This window comes from Ascaphus truei, unplaced genomic scaffold, assembly GCF_040206685.1.
Source record: "Ascaphus truei isolate aAscTru1 unplaced genomic scaffold, aAscTru1.hap1 HAP1_SCAFFOLD_1579, whole genome shotgun sequence".
NCBI lineage: Eukaryota > Metazoa > Chordata > Amphibia > Anura > Ascaphidae > Ascaphus > Ascaphus truei.
Window position 1 is genome coordinate 57,643 of NW_027454470.1, and position 15,766 is coordinate 73,408.

Here is a 15,766-nt window from a genome sequence, read left to right on the forward strand (position 1 = left end):
GCAGTCCCTCCCTGTAAGGTTAAAAACTGTATCTGCCAGCTCTGTTCTTTTCAGGGACTGAACAGGTTAAAATAAATATGTGTCAAGCTTTGTTCTCTCAGAGACCAAATGGTAAAAGTATTCTAGCTGTGGACCAGATGTCCCAGGATATCTATTACATAAGAAACAAGATCACTAGTCTTGTTTCTGACCCCATTAGTAGTTATTGACCTTTGATCCATATTTCTACTAATTTAGGCCAGATGATATATGTCATTTTAGATGTATGATCTATACATGGGAACTGAATTTGTAACAGATGTATGAAATTGACACACGATGTATTGTCCTTGTCTTGGGTATAAAAGAACTGCCTTGATGACATATTAAACAGAGGTGATGACTCGGCTACCTTGTGTGCATTGAGTCTTTGCTTCTCCGAGCTCGACTATCATATCTGAGACCAGAAGCATATAGCAGCTGCGTGATGAATCTCCCCGGGTCGAGTAGAAGAAGTTGCCTGCTCTAAGGTCTGGTCAGGTAGACTGGACCTAACAAATGGTGTCAGAAAAAAGTGGGATTTGCACAGAAAAAAGGTGAGAAAAACATATTTTATTGTTTCTCACCGTTTCTCTGCGAATCTAAAGAACCTACATTTTATAGGGCAGAAGAATCGAGAGTTTGAGTCTCCGATTTATATAACAAAGGGTTGGAGTCCCAATTGTTTAATTGAGAATCGAGTGTTTGAGTCCCCGATTTATATAACAAAGGGTTGGAGTCCCATTTGTTTAATTGAAACGGGCTGTACTGATATGGTGTCTCAGATATGATGGTAATTTAGGATAAGCTAATAATTGTTTAGGTTAAGATATTAAGAATGATAAGACTAACCTTATTGTATGCTTGTTAAGATAAAATTCCTTTATAAGTTGTTTATGGGATTATAGGTATACTGTATGAAGAAATGTACTGTAGGATGAGTTAAAATAACCCTTATGGATGAATGCAGTGTGGCATAGGTGCCTCAATTAACTCTCAAGCACAGCAACAAAGCTGGGAAGATAAAAGATTTTTTTTGTCTGTCTCCCTCTCACGTTGCCTGCATGTATAAGCCGCTCTAGCCCCCACCTTTTTTCCCCCCAGTGATTTGTTACACAGGAAAGGAACAGGAATGTTGAAGACAGAGAAGAAAAAAAGAGAGAGACAAGAATTAGAAAGTTGAAATAATAAGAATTTTGTTTTATAGGACAAGTTACAGAGATGGTTTTCTTTTTGTTGAAATGTTGTTAGCAAGTCAGCAGAGCTCTTAGGAGAGAGAAAGACAGAAACATATAATTTTTCCAATTTAATTTTAAGACATGCAAACCCAAATTATTTGTGCCACATTAACCAAGTATGAGTGTATATTAAGTTGAATTAATAATATTTTCCCGTCTGAATTGAAAAGTGGAAAACAAGAGTATAACAGGTATAGGTTTCTTTTTCCATTACATTTTCCATTACATTTTCAGGCATGAATATGATAAAAAGGTTGATTGTATGTAATCCCTGTGTGTGTGCTTGTAAGAATCTGAGTGAATTCTATCCATATGAAAGTGTTATTTGCATTGAATAATAAGAAAAACGGTTTATTGTATGTATACAAAATTACTATTCAGGGCAAGTGCTTCTAAAATAAGAATATAATTAATTGCTCATGTTGAAATTTAATTTTTAAAAGGAGTACACCCCCATTATAATATAAACTAATTAATACTGGAAAGGGGAAAGTTTTGGGTATCTGTGGAGAAAAAAAGAATAAAGAAAGGATTAATTATTTTTGTATACAGTTCTGTCACTGGAATAATAAGGATGTTTATCGTACTGGCCAGGCGATTTATTTCCTTAAACAGAATTACAATTCTTTTTCTCTAAATCTCCACAGATAAAATCAGGTGAATATGTTATATAGAAATAACAGGCGAAATATATTCTAGACACAAAGCTAACTAGAAGCTCAGCATTTTAAAATTAGTTAAAAAAGTTAATTATGATATAAAAAAAAAAAGGATATCTTTATAAATTTAGTCTGCAGGATCAAATTGTTTTGTTTTCCTATTTATTAGAATAGGTGAGAAAATATGTGTCTGTTATTTTTGTAAAAACTGGTTGAATGTGTGAAAGAAGCGTAAAATTCTGTTTGTTTTGTGTCTGCACTCTGTGCTGTTTTTGTGTATAACCAGTAACTAAAACTGTCTAAAGTATATATTAAGCCTATAATTTTCTGTTTAACAAAGATCCAGTTTTAATTTTTGAATACCAGTAACATTATCGGGCTCTGTGACGAGCTGCATATTTCAAGCTGTCCTAAATTGTATTGCAGTAACCAGTAATTAACCTTTTTTTTTGTTACAAGGTTTTGGCAGGAAGCCCAGAAGTTATTTGAGCTTGGTATATGGCTTGAAATGGAAACAGTTGTAAATTGATTAATATAGAGTTCAAATGAACAAAGGACATTAACCCAGAATGAGCACTCTAAACACCTGGTGGGTGGGTAATAAAGTGGTTAAAACTTAAATCTTTAATATCCGTGTAAAATGATGGGAATTAAAACAGATATTAAATGCTCAGAACCTATAGTATGAGCACAATGTAATGTTCTGGATCACTGATTAACTGCATAGAATCACTAAACTAGTGTCTTGCAGTGCGAACAGTGAAGTGGATAAAGTAACCACTAGTCCAATGTAATCAGCACAAAAAAAAAAACTCTAGTGCTGAGGTTCTTATAAGTGTCCAGACCCTGAAATAGCAGTAAAAAAAAAAAAAAGACATGGAAAAGGGACCCTAGCCAGGTCTGCCAGTATACTAGAGGGTTCTATGTGGAATTATTTTTCTGCAAAGTTGATCAAATATTTAATATTTTATCATTTTTTAACCATCTTTTTCTCTCAAATGTGTCCCACCTTTAAATCTGTGTCTATGAGGTTTTTATGCTACAGGTTGTTCTTTCAGCAAACCAGATGTTATTTGGTGTTCTAAAAGTTTCTGTCAGAAGACTATAGCAGATTATATTTATATTCAGTAGGGTTTTTTTTTGAGATTTTTAATGTAAATTTTATACCCAAAGGTTTCAGGTTAGTTTTGCTATACGTCAAGCAATTCCATTAAGGTTATGCTTTAAATGCTGTTATCCTTTATGTGATATTGTTCACATGTAATAAAAGTGAACAAAAGGAGGGTGTTATTGCTGTTATTATTGCTGGCTGCCCCTGAAACCGAATGGCAAGGGCTGAGATTGTCAGCTCTTGGGTCTAATATTGTACCTTACTGTGTTGCCTATAATTTTTCCCTTTGATACTGTCCCCCATAGGGGTATAAGCTAGGAACTGTGTATGTGGGATTAACTGTGTAAGACCAGTGGGCTAGTTAATGCATTCTCTGTGTATTCCCTTTGCCTCATGGGACTGCAGCTGTCTGTGCGAGTTTATAAGTGGATTGCCTTGATGGGTGGCCCCTTATGAGAAATAGCTGCAGAGCAGTCTCCTGGCACATGATAGAAAACGGAGGGGATATTTTGGCCTGTCAGCAAGGTATTCTTAGCTGGTGTCTTAGAGAAGAGAAGGTTTTAGAACCCCACATGATAGGTGCAAATGGTGGAGTGCAAGCTCTTGTGCCTACATGTTGGTTGTATGTGTTTTAAACCTACAATGCATTGTGTTTGTCCTGTGATTTAAACCCAGGTTGGTGAATTAGCATGTGAATAAGCATTCCAATGCCCCAGCTCAGATATGGAGTGCTTGAAAGTGAACTGACCCTGTTATTTCCTATGTCATGTTCCATTAGCCCTTGAACTGTGAAATTTCTTGTGTGTCAGTTTTAGGGGGATATTTGGGTGGAAATATAATTATTTTGGTTGCAGGAGTTGGGGGGTCCAAAGTGCTGGTAGTCACTTAATTTTCCCCAGCAAGCAGGCATGATTTGACAGTGCGCAGGGTGAATTACACTAGGGCTTCCCTGTGTCCCCCAAACTCCTTGATTTTGAGCCCAAATCCCCCCAAGTTATTTCCCTAATAAGTATAAGGTCCCCCAAAGTATATTCTCTGTTTCTTGTGTTTCTGTGTGTTTCCAAGGTCCTATCCGAATAAACCGCAATGTATTTTTCTGCCTGTTTTGCCTTGTGACTGATCCCTTAAATATAAAGGTGTATTTGGCCTGGCCTACCGTGACAATCAGAAAGAATTTTTCTCATGGGAAGACCAATGGTCACCCCAGGTACATTTTAGATTTAATGTTGTATGATTATGCTCTAAACAGACGATTTTAATCAGCGTCTATTGTGTGAAACTAATGCAATTGTTTGAGTGTCTCATGTTCAGGTGCAGTCCTTCTAATTAGATGAAGATAAAGGTGACGCAAAAGCGCTTTTCATCTAAAGTGGAGAGGCCCATTCCAGATGCTACCCCGTCAGAGTATTTTCCTGGATCCATGTTACATAAGTGCACCCACAGTCGCTTCAAAATTAAACCTCAATACAGAAGGGAAGGCCTAAAGACACAGTTATTTTCAGTTGGTGTTTTGGGTCACAATAAAACCCGGCACTAACCAAAGAAGGAGAAAAGTTCATACCAGAAATCCGGACCTCAATATATGAACTTTGAACTTTTTAATAACCTTTTTTACAGGTTTTATTATTTTAATTACAATGTTTATGCTGTTAGGTTTATATAAGTGGTGTTCACATTAAGATGATAGGGTAGTAACAGGAATATTTTGTTTAATAATATGTCTTTTGTTTTATTGTCCTGTGTATAGCATATATGCACACCTTTTTGTTATATAATGGAATCCTGGTAAACAAAGCCCACATCTTATGTGCAATGTAACCCAATGTACTATCCATACCCAATAAGTTGCACCCCAGGAACACGAGAGTTATATTTAACCCCTTGGAAAAAGACAAGAATGCTATAAGATATTTGTAGAACTATATATATATAAAAGAAACTGGTTACGAAGGGAGTAGAAATACGACTTTGCCCTAGGGAAGTTATTGACTCTGTGATAGAAGGATAGATAAAGTATTATCCTGCAACTAGACCAGGTTATGTTATTTGGGAAAGTGATTTTAGTGTTTAAAGGTAGAGATGAGGGTTGGGATTTGTTGGGACTTGGTGGTTAGATTATTTCGCTGGGAGCGAAGCTAGTGGATGTTTTTGTATGTGTGTTTGTCCTACTCATTACTCTCTATATATGTGTTATGAACAGCAATACTTTGGTCCAGAAGTGTGTTGCAACCCCCCCACCGATGCTATGTCTCTTTTTGGTGATGAAAATGTCAGCAGTCCCCCAGAAGAAGAGACCAAAAAAGAAATCAACTGGGCCGATACAATGGCCAGATAGGAATCAAGTTATGCACTATGGGACTATTTTTTTGGTCCAGCAGGACTATGATATGGTTAACCGTTCTTTAAAAAGACTGTCTCTAAAGGATACGAGGGGGCTGAGAAGATTGGATATGAGGAAGGTGGGAAGGGTGTGTGTCAACCACAAGGAAAGGATCACAAGTCAGCCATTTTGACTATGGCATCCATTTTGTCTGTTCCGATATTGTGAGTTAATGTAGTATGTAAGATGTATGTGTTGGGCAGTCGCTCCTAGGAAATATTAACCCACACCAACCCCCACTTATGCTCAGAAATAGAATTTAAATAATGTTTCCCCTACCTAAGCAAAGGATACGAAATTGAAAGGCATTAATTATTAAAAGTAGCTCAGTTAAGAGAGTTGCGGGAGGTCTAATACCTTTTTAGGAATGTATGATTTATATGCAAAAGGGGATTTTTTAGTAGTCAATATAGATGCCGTTTTTAACGATACTAAAGACGCTATTTTAAGACTCAGTAGCAAATGGCAACAAATTAGAGCAACAGTATTGCAAAATTGTATGGCACTAGATTATCTGTTGGCAGCACAAGGAGGGGTTTGTAAGTTAGTAGGTAAAGAATGTTGTGTTTATATTGATGACCAATCAAAAAGTATACATCATGACATGGACACTCTACCAGAAATTCAATCTAGAATGCGAGAGGAACCAAAAGGGTTCGATTGGACATTTGGTCTTGGAAATTGGCTAGGTGCGTTGGGATTGAAAATTCTTTATGGAATCATGGCAATCGCAAGTTTATTACTTTGTGTGTATATGTTAATTCAGATGGCTAAAAGTGTAATCAGCTCCATTTTTGCCAAAAGAAAGCTGCTTCTGCTTCTAGCTCTACAGTTATGTATATGTTTCCCACAATGAGAGCGAGAAATACCAATAGTCTTGGTACTCGTCAACCACCCATATGTTCATCTCTGATTATCAAACGAGGTACCTAAAAGAGATAGGTTTCTGCATCCCCATGGTCTTTTAGAGGTTTCTCCCTTGGAGTTTTTCCTCTCCTGAGTGGTGTGTAGAAGAATAAATGGGACTGGTCGATTGGATTGTTCTTCCAGAACAAAAGGAGGGATTGTAAGGTTAAAAACTGTATCTGCCAGCTCTGTTCTTTTCAGGGACTGAACAGGTTAAAATAAATATGTGTCAAGCTTTGTTCTCTCAGAGACCAAATGGTAAAAGTATTCTAGCTGTGGACCAGATGTCCCAGGATATCTATTACATAAGAAACAAGATCACTAGTCTTGTTTCTGACCCCATTAGTAGTTATTGACCTTTGATCCATATTTCTACTAATTTAGGCCAGATGATATATGTCATTTTAGATGTATGATCTATACATGGGAACTGAATTTGTAACAGATGTATGAAATTGACACACGATGTATTGTCCTTGTCTTGGGTATAAAAGAACTGCCTTGATGACATATTAAACAGAGGTGATGACTCGGCTACCTTGTGTGCATTGAGTCTTTGCTTCTCCGAGCTCGACTATCATATCTGAGACCAGAAGCATATAGCAGCTGCGTGATGAATCTCCCCGGGTCGAGTAGAAGAAGTTGCCTGCTCTAAGGTCTGGTCAGGTAGACTGGACCTAACACTCCCTAAGTAACGTGAGCGGCAGTCCCTCCCTAAGTAACGTGAGCGGCAGTCCCTCCCTAAGTAACGTGAGCGGCAGTCCCTCCCTAAGTAACGTGTGCGGCAGTCCCTCCCTAAGTAACGTGAGCGGCAGTCCCTCCCTAAGTAACGTGAGCGGCAGTCCCTCCCTAAGTAACGTGAGCGGCAGTCCCTCCCTAAGTAACGTGAGCGGCAGTCCCTCCCTAAGTAACGTGTGCGGCAGTCCCTCCCTAAGTAACGTGAGCGGCAGTCCCTCCCTAAGTAACGTGAGCGGCAGTCCCTCCCTAAGTAACGTGAGCGGCAGTCCCTCCCTAAGTAACGTGAGCGGCAGTCCCTCCCTAAGTAACGTGAGCGGCAGTCCCTCCCTAAGTAACGTGAGCGGCAGTCCCTCCCTAAGTAACGTGAGCGGCAGTCCCTCCCTAAGTAACGTGAGCGGCAGTCCCTCCCTAAGTAACGTGAGCGGCAGTCCCTCCCTAAGTAACGTGAGCGGCAGTCCCTCCCTAAGTAACGTGAGCGGCAGTCCCTCCCTAAGTAACGTGAGCGGCAGTCCCTCCCTAAGTAACGTGAGCGGCAGTCCCTCCCTAAGTAACGTGTGCGGCAGTCCCTCCCTAAGTAACGTGAGCGGCAGTCCCTCCCTAAGTAACGTGTGCGGCAGTCCCTCCCTAAGTAACGTGAGCGGCAGTCCCTCCCTAAGTAACGTGAGCGGCAGTCCCTCCCTAAGTAACGTGAGCGGCAGTCCCTCCCTAAGTAACGTGAGCGGCAGTCCCTCCCTAAGTAACGTGAGCGGCAGTCCCTCCCTAAGTAACGTGAGCGGCAGTCCCTCCCTAAGTAACGTGAGCGGCAGTCCCTCCCTAAGTAACGTGAGCGGCAGTCCCTCCCTAAGTAACGTGAGCGGCAGTCCCTCCCTAAGTAACGTGAGCGGCAGTCCCTCCCTAAGTAACGTGAGCGGCAGTCCCTCCCTAAGTAACGTGAGCGGCAGTCCCTCCCTAAGTAACGTGAGCGGCAGTCCCTCCCTAAGTAACGTGAGCGGCAGTCCCTCCCTAAGTAACGTGAGCGGCAGTCCCTCCCTAAGTAACGTGAGCGGCAGTCCCTCCCTAAGTAACGTGTGCGGCAGTCCCTCCCTAAGTAACGTGAGCGGCAGTCCCTCCCTAAGTAACGTGAGCGGCAGTCCCTCCCTAAGTAACGTGAGCGGCAGTCCCTCCCTAAGTAACGTGAGCGGCAGTCCCTCCCTAAGTAACGTGTGCGGCAGTCCCTCCCTAAGTAACGTGAGCGGCAGTCCCTCCCTAAGTAATGTGTGCGGCAGTCCCTCCCTAAGTAATGTGAGCGGCAGTCCCTCCCTAAGTAACGTGAGCGGCAGTCCCTCCCTAAGTAACGTGAGCGGCAGTCCCTCCCTAAGTAACGTGAGCGGCAGTCCCTCCCTAAGTAACGTGAGCGGCAGTCCCTCCCTAAGTAACGTGAGCGGCAGTCCCTCCCTAAGTAACGTGTGCGGCAGTCCCTCCCTAAGTAACGTGAGCGGCAGTCCCTCCCTAAGTAACGTGAGCGGCAGTCCCTCCCTAAGTAACGTGAGCGGCAGTCCCTCCCTAAGTAACGTGAGCGGCAGTCCCTCCCTAAGTAATGTGTGCGGCAGTCCCTCCCTAAGTAACGTGAGCGGCAGTCCCTCCCTAAGTAACGTGAGCGGCAGTCTCTCCCTAAGTAACGTGAGCGGCAGTCCCTCCCTAAGTAACGTGAGCGGCAGTCCCTCCCTAAGTAACGTGAGCGGCAGTCCCTCCCTAAGTAATGTGAGCGGCAGTCCCCCCCTAAGTAACGTGAGCGGCAGTCCCTCCCTAAGTAACGTGAGCGGCAGTCCCTCCCTAAGTAACGTGAGCGGCAGTCCCTCCCTAAGTAACGTGAGCGGCAGTCCCTCCCTAAGTAACGTGAGCGGCAGTCCCTCCCTAAGTAATGTGAGCGGCAGTCCCTCCCTAAGTAATGTGAGCGGCAGTCCCCCCCTAAGTAATGTGAGCGGCAGTCCCTCCCTAAGTAACGTGAGCGGCAGTCCCTCCCTAAGTAATGTGAGCGGCAGTCCCCCCCTAAGTAACGTGTGCGGCAGTCCCTCCCTAAGTAACGTGAGCGGCAGTCCCTCCCTAAGTAACGTGAGCGGCAGTCCCTCCCTAAGTAACGTGAGCGGCAGTCCCTCCCTAATTAACGTGAGCGGCAGTCCCTCCCTAAGTAATGTGTGCGGCAGTCCCTCCCTAAGTAACGTGAGCGGCAGTCCCTCCCTAAGTAACGTGAGCGGCAGTCCCTCCCTAAGTAACGTGTGCGGCAGTCCCTCCCTAAGTAACGTGAGCGGCAGTCCCTCCCTAAGTAACGTGAGCGGCAGTCCCTCCCTAAGTAACGTGTGCGGCAGTCCCCCCCTAAGTAACGTGAGCGGCAGTCCCTCCCTAAGTAACGTGTGCGGCAGTCCCTCCCTAAGTAACGTGAGCGGCAGTCCCTCCCTAAGTAACGTGAGCGGCAGTCCCTCCCTAAGTAACGTGAGCGGCAGTCCCTCCCTAAGTAACGTGAGCGGCAGTCCCTCCCTAAGTAACGTGAGCGGCAGTCCCCCCCTAAGTAACGTGTGCGGCAGTCCCTCCCTAAGTAACGTGAGCGGCAGTCCCTCCCTAAGTAACGTGAGCGGCAGTCCCTCCCTAAGTAACGTGAGCGGCAGTCCCTCCCTAAGTAACGTGAGCGGCAGTCCCTCCCTAAGTAACGTGAGCGGCAGTCCCTCCCTAAGTAACGTGAGCGGCAGTCCCTCCCTAAGTAACGTGAGCGGCAGTCCCTCCCTAAGTAACGTGAGCGGCAGTCCCTCCCTAAGTAACGTGAGCGGCAGTCCCTCCCTAAGTAACGTGAGCGGCAGTCCCTCCCTAAGTAACGTGAGCGGCAGTCCCTCCCTAAGTAACGTGAGCGGCAGTCCCTCCCTAAGTAACGTGAGCGGCAGTCTCTCCCTAAGTAACGTGAGCGGCAGTCCCCCCCTAAGTAACGTGAGCGGCAGTCCCTCCCTAAGTAACGTGAGCGGCAGTCCCTCCCTAAGTAACGTGTGCGGCAGTCCCTCCCTAAGTAACGTGAGCGGCAGTCCCTCCCTAAGTAACGTGAGCGGCAGTCCCTCCCTAAGTAACGTGAGCGGCAGTCCCTCCCTAAGTAACGTGAGCGGCAGTCCCTCCCTAAGTAACGTGAGCGGCAGTCCCTCCCTAAGTAACGTGTGCGGCAGTCCCTCCCTAAGTAATGTGAGCGGCAGTCCCTCCCTAAGTAACGTGAGCGGCAGTCCCCCCCTAAGTAACGTGAGTGGCAGTCCCTCCCTAAGTAACGTGAGCGGCAGTCCCTCCCTAAGTAACGTGAGCGGCAGTCCCTCCCTAAGTAACGTGAGCGGCAGTCCCTCCCTAAGTAACGTGAGCGGCAGTCCCTCCCTAAGTAACGTGAGCGGCAGTCCCTCCCTAAGTAACGTGAGCGGCAGTCCCTCCCTAAGTAACGTGTGCGGCAGTCCCTCCCTAAGTAACGTGAGCGGCAGTCCCTCCCTAAGTAACGTGAGCGGCAGTCCCTCCCTAAGTAATGTGAGCGGCAGTCCCTCCCTAAGTAACGTGAGCGGCAGTCCCCCCCTAAGTAACGTGAGTGGCAGTCCCCCCCTAAGTAATGTGAGCGGCAGTCCCTCCCTAAGTAATGTGTGCGGCAGTCCCTCCCTAAGTAACGTGAGCGGCAGTCCCTCCCTAAGTAACGTGAGCGGCAGTCCCTCCCTAAGTAACGTGAGCGGCAGTCCCTCCCTAAGTAATGTGTGCGGCAGTCCCTCCCTAAGTAACGTGAGCGGCAGTCCCTCCCTAAGTAACGTGAGCGGCAGTCCCTCCCTAAGTAACGTGAGCGGCAGTCCCTCCCTAAGTAACGTGTGCGGCAGTCCCTCCCTAAGTAACGTGAGCGGCAGTCCCTCCCTAAGTAACGTGAGCGGCAGTCCCCCCCTAAGTAACGTGAGCGGCAGTCCCTCCCTTAGTAACGTGAGCGGCAGTCCCTCCCTAAGTAATGTGAGCGGCAGTCCCTCCCTAAGTAACGTGAGCGGCAGTCCCCCCCTAAGTAACGTGAGCGGCAGTCCCTCCCTAAGTAACGTGAGCGGCAGTCCCCCCCTAAGTAACGTGAGCGGCAGTCCCTCCCTAAGTAACGTGAGCGGCAGTCCCTCCCTAAGTAATGTGTGCGGCAGTCCCTCCCTAAGTAACGTGAGCGGCAGTCCCTCCCTAAGTAACGTGAGCGGCAGTCCCTCCCTAAGTAACGTGAGCGGCAGTCCCTCCCTAAGTAATGTGTGCGGCAGTCCCTCCCTAAGTAACGTGAGCGGCAGTCCCTCCCTAAGTAATGTGTGCGGCAGTCCCTCCCTAAGTAACGTGTGCGGCAGTCCCTCCCTAAGTAACGTGAGTGGCAGTCCCTCCCTAAGTAATGTGTGCGGCAGTCCCTCCCTAAGTAACGTGAGCGGCAGTCCCTCCCTAAGTAACGTGAGCGGCAGTCCCTCCCTAAGTAACGTGTGCGGCAGTCTCTCCCTAAGTAACGTGAGCGGCAGTCTCTCCCTAAGTAACGTGAGCGGCAGTCCCTCCCTAAGTAACGTGAGCGGCAGTCCCTCCCTAAGTAACGTGAGCGGCAGTCCCTCCCTAAGTAACGTGAGCGGCAGTCCCTCCCTAAGTAACGTGAGCGGCAGTCCCTCCCTAAGTAACGTGAGCGGCAGTCCCCCCCTAAGTAATGTGTGCGGCAGTCCCTCCCTAAGTAACGTGTGCGGCAGTCCCTCCCTAAGTAACGTGAGTGGCAGTCCCTCCCTAAGTAATGTGAGCGGCAGTCCCTCCCTAAGTAACGTGAGCGGCAGTCCCCCCCTAAGTAACGTGAGCGGCAGTCCCTCCCTAAGTAACGTGAGCGGCAGTCCCCCCCTAAGTAACGTGAGCGGCAGTCCCTCCCTAAGTAACGTGAGCGGCAGTCCCTCCCTAAGTAACGTGAGCGGCAGTCCCTCCCTAAGTAATGTGAGCGGCAGTCCCTCCCTAAGTAATGTGTGCGGCAGTCCCTCCCTAAGTAACGTGAGCGGCAGTCCCTCCCTAAGTAACGTGAGCGGCAGTCCCTCCCTAAGTAACGTGAGCGGCAGTCCCTCCCTAAGTAATGTGTGCGGCAGTCCCTCCCTAAGTAACGTGAGCGGCAGTCCCTCCCTAAGTAATGTGTGCGGCAGTCCCTCCCTAAGTAACGTGTGCGGCAGTCCCTCCCTAAGTAACGTGAGTGGCAGTCCCTCCCTAAGTAATGTGTGCGGCAGTCCCTCCCTAAGTAACGTGAGCGGCAGTCCCTCCCTAAGTAACGTGAGCGGCAGTCCCTCCCTAAGTAACGTGTGCGGCAGTCTCTCCCTAAGTAACGTGAGCGGCAGTCTCTCCCTAAGTAACGTGAGCGGCAGTCCCTCCCTAAGTAACGTGAGCGGCAGTCCCTCCCTAAGTAACGTGAGCGGCAGTCCCTCCCTAAGTAACGTGAGCGGCAGTCCCTCCCTAAGTAACGTGAGCGACAGTCCCTCCCTAAGTAACGTGAGCGGCAGTCCCTCCCTAAGTAATGTGTGCGGCAGTCCCTCCCTAAGTAACGTGAGCGTCAGTCCCTCCCTAAGTAACGTGAGCGGCAGTCCCTCCCTAAGTAATGTGAGCGGCAGTCCCTCCCTAAGTAACGTGAGCGGCAGTCCCTCCCTAAGTAACGTGAGCGGCAGTCCCTCCCTAAGTAACGTGAGCGGCAGTCCCTCCCTAAGTAATGTGAGCGGCAGTCCCTCCCTAAGTAACGTGTGCGGCAGTCCCTCCCTAAGTAACGTGAGCGGCAGTCCCTCCCTAAGTAACGTGAGCGGCAGTCCCTCCCTAAGTAACGTGAGCGGCAGTCCCTCCCTAAGTAATGTGAGCGGCAGTCCCTCCCTAAGTAACGTGAGCGGCAGTCCCTCCCTAAGTAACGTGAGCGGCAGTCCCTCCCTAAGTAATGTGTGCGGCAGTCCCTCCCTAAGTAACGTGAGCGGCAGTCCCTCCCTAAGTAATGTGAGCGGCAGTCCCTCCCTAAGTAACGTGAGCGGCAGTCCCTCCCTAAGTAACGTGAGCGGCAGTCCCTCCCTAAGTAACGTGAGCGGCAGTCCCTCCCTAAGTAACGTGAGCGGCAGTCCCTCCCTAAGTAACGTGTGCGGCAGTCCCCCCCTAAGTAACGTGTGCGGCAGTCCCTCCCTAAGTAACGTGAGCGGCAGTCCCTCCCTAAGTAACGTGAGCGGCAGTCCCTCCCTAAGTAACGTGAGCGGCAGTCCCTCCCTAAGTAACGTGAGCGGCAGTCCCTCCCTAAGTAACGTGTGCGGCAGTCCCTCCCTAAGTAACGTGTGCGGCAGTCCCTCCCTAAGTAACGTGAGCGGCAGTCCCTCCCTAAGTAACGTGAGCGGCAGTCCCTCCCTAAGTAACGTGAGCGGCAGTCCCTCCCTAAGTAACGTGTGCGGCAGTCCCTCCCTAAGTAACGTGAGCGGCAGTCCCTCCCTAAGTAACGTGAGCGGCAGTCCCGCCCTAAGTAACGTGAGCGGCAGTCCCTCCCTAAGTAACGTGAGCGGCAGTCCCTCCGTAAGTAACGTGAGCGGCAGTCTCTCCCTAAGTAACGTGAGCGGCAGTCCCTCCCTAAGTAACGTGAGCGGCAGTCCCTCCCTAAGTAACGTGAGCGGCAGTCCCTCCCTAAGTAACGTGAGCGGCAGTCCCTCCCTAAGTAACGTGAGCGGCAGTCCCTCCCTAAGTAACGTGAGCGGCAGTCCCCCCCTAAGTAACGTGAGCGGCAGTCCCTCCCTAAGTAACGTGAGCGGCAGTCCCTCCCTAAGTAACGTGAGCGGCAGTCCCTCCCTAAGTAATGTGAGCGGCAGTCCCTCCCTAAGTAATGTGTGCGGCAGTCCCTCCCTAAGTAACGTGAGCGGCAGTCCCTCCCTAAGTAACGTGAGCGGCAGTCCCTCCCTAAGTAACGTGAGCGGCAGTCCCTCCCTAAGTAATGTGTGCGGCAGTCCCTCCCTAAGTAACGTGAGCGGCAGTCCCTCCCTAAGTAATGTGTGCGGCAGTCCCTCCCTAAGTAACGTGTGCGGCAGTCCCTCCCTAAGTAACGTGAGTGGCAGTCCCTCCCTAAGTAATGTGTGCGGCAGTCCCTCCCTAAGTAACGTGAGCGGCAGTCCCTCCCTAAGTAACGTGAGCGGCAGTCCCTCCCTAAGTAACGTGTGCGGCAGTCTCTCCCTAAGTAACGTGAGCGGCAGTCTCTCCCTAAGTAACGTGAGCGGCAGTCCCTCCCTAAGTAACGTGAGCGGCAGTCCCTCCCTAAGTAACGTGAGCGGCAGTCCCTCCCTAAGTAACGTGAGCGGCAGTCCCTCCCTAAGTAACGTGAGCGGCAGTCCCTCCCTAAGTAACGTGAGCGGCAGTCCCTCCCTAAGTAATGTGTGCGGCAGTCCCTCCCTAAGTAACGTGAGCGGCAGTCCCTCCCTAAGTAACGTGAGCGGCAGTCCCTCCCTAAGTAATGTGAGCGGCAATCCCTCCCTAAGTAACGTGAGCGGCAGTCCCTCCCTAAGTAACGTGAGCGGCAGTCCCTCCCTAAGTAACGTGAGCGGCAGTCCCTCCCTAAGTAATGTGAGCGGCAGTCCCTCCCTAAGTAACGTGTGCGGCAGTCCCTCCCTAAGTAACGTGAGCGGCAGTCCCTCCCTAAGTAACGTGAGCGGCAGTCCCTCCCTAAGTAACGTGAGCGGCAGTCCCTCCCTAAGTAATGTGAGCGGCAGTCCCTCCCTAAGTAACGTGAGCGGCAGTCCCTCCCTAAGTAACGTGAGCGGCAGTCCCTCCCTAAGTAATGTGTGCGGCAGTCCCTCCCTAAGTAACGTGAGCGGCAGTCCCTCCCTAAGTAATGTGAGCGGCAGTCCCTCCCTAAGTAACGTGAGCGGCAGTCCCTCCCTAAGTAACGTGAGCGGCAGTCCCTCCCTAAGTAACGTGAGCGGCAGTCCCTCCCTAAGTAACGTGAGCGGCAGTCCCTCCCTAAGTAACGTGTGCGGCAGTCCCCCCCTAAGTAACGTGTGCGGCAGTCCCTCCCTAAGTAACGTGAGCGGCAGTCCCTCCCTAAGTAACGTGAGCGGCAGTCCCTCCCTAAGTAACGTGAGCGGCAGTCCCTCCCTAAGTAACGTGAGCGGCAGTCCCTCCCTAAGTAACGTGTGCGGCAGTCCCTCCCTAAGTAACGTGTGCGGCAGTCCCTCCCTAAGTAACGTGAGCGGCAGTCCCTCCCTAAGTAACGTGAGCGGCAGTCCCTCCCTAAGTAACGTGAGCGGCAGTCCCTCCCTAAGTAACGTGTGCGGCAGTCCCTCCCTAAGTAACGTGTGCGGCAGTCCCTCCCTAAGTAACGTGAGCGGCAGTCCCTCCCTAAGTAACGTGAGCGGCAGTCCCTCCCTAAGTAACGTGAGCGGCAGTCCCTCCCTAAGTAACGTGTGCGGCAGTCCCTCCCTAAGTAACGTGAGCGGCAGTCCCTCCCTAAGTAACGTGAGCGGCAGTCCCGCCCTAAGTAACGTGAGCGGCAGTCCCTCCCTAAGTAACGTGAGCGGCAGTCCCTCCGTAAGTAACGTGAGCGGCAGTCTCTCCCTAAGTAACGTGAGCGGCAGTCCCTCCCTAAGTAACGTGAGCGGCAGTCCCTCCCTAAGTAACGTGAGCGGCAGTCCCTCCCTAAGTAACGTGAGCGGCAGTCCCTCCCTAAGTAACGTGAGCGGCAGTCCCTCCCTAAGTAACGTGAGCGGCA